The sequence below is a fragment of the Mesitornis unicolor genome, unplaced genomic scaffold, assembly GCF_000695765.1.
Source record: "Mesitornis unicolor isolate BGI_N332 unplaced genomic scaffold, ASM69576v1 scaffold18823, whole genome shotgun sequence".
NCBI classification, from domain to species: domain Eukaryota; kingdom Metazoa; phylum Chordata; class Aves; order Mesitornithiformes; family Mesitornithidae; genus Mesitornis; species Mesitornis unicolor.
Genome location: NW_010174166.1, coordinates 19,436 through 21,858, shown reverse-complemented (window position 1 = coordinate 21,858; position 2,423 = coordinate 19,436).

Below are 2,423 nucleotides of genomic sequence, written 5' to 3'. Positions count from 1 at the left end.
CAAAGGCGGTAAGAGCGAGGGCGGCGGGAGCAGGAGGTGTCCGTCCGCGGACCGGGAGTACCGGGGGTCTCGGGCCAGTAGCGATGGCCTCTCGGCGGCCTCTGGGCCTCGCTGGGGGTCGGAGGCAGTGGTGGCTCAGAAGGGAGGAACGGGGCAGCGGCAGGGACCGAGGGCCTTGTGCTGGGGCTGAGGGGGGCGGTGAAGCTAAACTTCTGGTCGGGCTGTTTGTCTCAGCTGAGTTTTAATAGGCTTCGGTTCGGGTCACAGCTTGTTTTTGCTTGCCTTTCCTTCCTCTTCCGGCTTTGTTCGGTGAGCTCTGGCTCTGGCTCTCTGCATCCTTGTAGGATTAATTCTTTATCTCCATTAGCATTGGAGATGCATCAATCAGCTTGAGAGCCAAAGCTCTGGCTTTACAGTAGGAGTATATATTTGCTAGTGGTTATTAGGAGAAAACTTAACTTTGTTCTGTGCTCAGGTTGAGCGTGCTTTTACGTCTTGTTTGAAGAGGTCCTGTATCAATCCGCAGCATTCCCCTTACCAGCTGTATTTCAGGAGCCGACTTTGGAGGAGTTCAGAGTTAGTTACGTGTTGTTTGCTCATCTGGCACTTCACCAAAGTGTCACAGCTGTCATTGCAAACAGCTTTTTTTGCTGACATAGCAGTTCATGAGGAGCCATTATGGTTCCTGTCCTCTGTCTTTTCAAGGTAAGAGCCGAGCCGCCTCCAGTTCTCCACAGCTGTTTGGGAGCAGTGTTCCTGGCAACCGTGCATTTTTTTCTAAAACCTAGAAATGGGACAGTGGTGATTGAAGCGAGTGGTTTTAGTCCCCGAAGTACCCGTGAGAGTATCAACAGGTTGCTACAGTACCATCGCTGTGCTAATTTCCTTCCTCCTCAGTGGTTTGTTTAAACTCTGTTACTTCAGGTCTCTGAGGAAGCAACGATGTATTCCAGAGAGTTAACAAAGTGACCATCTTGAAGGTGTTGACTCCTTTTTGGACTTTCTAAGCGCACTCAGATCCCGGGTGACCAAGTATTACGTGCTCTTCACCTGCAGTACCTGCTCCTTCGCTGAAGTGAGCAACATGGGAGGTGGCTCACCCACAGCCCCCCAGATGGTGGTGTGACTGTGATTACAGTGAAGTTTTAACTTCAAGTTTAAACACATAAAAGTCTTTTTAGGAAGAACTTTTGAGGCAGTTATTTCTGGAAGAACTCCTAACTGATTTGCCAGGTTTTTTGCATCAGCAACAGTTTTTGATGTTGAGGGTCTCACTGTCCCTAGCTGCTGTTCTTTTTCGGTGCCTTATTTCATTTTTGGACCAATGGAAGCAGGTGTTTCATGTGCTAGAGGTGCAGTGAGAGTTTCAGAACCAGATCTTTGGCCTCTGATGGAATAACAAAGTATGCAGACCTCTCTGTGCAGGTTGTGAGAGGCAGTGGGAAAGGCTTGCAGACGGGAGCTTTCGCTGTTGTGGAGAGCTGGTTCCTGTCCCCGTCTCGCCAAGAGATACCTCATTGTACAGCTGCTTTTTCAGTGATGTCTGATGCTGCGGAGAGGGTTGTTCCCAGAACATAAACATCCTTCAGTAAGGAGTTAGCATGGCCTGTCCTGTGGCTGCTATGCCTGAAGTGATTTTGTGGAGTGCCGCCTTTTACAGATTTGAAACAATGCAGAGGAGCAGTGAGGAGAGAAACCTTGATGTGCTTTTACTCCAGTTCAGTAGACTGACTTTTAATTTAAAAAAAAAACCAAAACTAAAACAACTTTTTAGAAGACCTCTTTTTAATAAAACAGAAGAAAATTCAGGCTTGAACATAATTCGGCTTCCAGGATGCTTGTTTCTTAACTATGATGGAAGGCAAACAGGTATGGAGTGAGTTGCTTCCTTCATGGTGCATCAAAGCAGCCTGGCAAAATTAGAATCTCCTTTAGTCGAAGTAGATGTGTATTTGCAGGTGGTGTAACTGGAGCGTACTGAAAGCTGAAACAAGAAGGTTCTCTTGGTCAGATTAGGGCAAACAAGCACAGGATGAGCGCAGGGGATGCGGCTGTGTTAAACTGTGGCTATGTTTTGGTAGCTGTTGCGTGCAGGACGCTGGCATGTCTCCAGATGGGATTTTTTCTTGAGTTCCTTATCATTCTACATGTGGCTGCTGTGGTCCACCCAGTTTCTCTCCTGTTTCAGGAAACATATAGGAGGTATTTTGGAAATCTTGTGTCTCCTTTAGAATGGAAAGTATTCTTGCTGAATAAACCCTCCCAAAATGGTGACCTCTTGTTGCATCATCGACTTTTGCACTGATGGTCGCTGGATTTGAGTCTAGTCAAGCTCTTGCCATTTAGATGCTTTTCAGAGTTACCCGCTGTGATCAAGTCCAGCAGAAGAAATTAAGAAACGGGTGTTTGTGGAACCTTGCCAT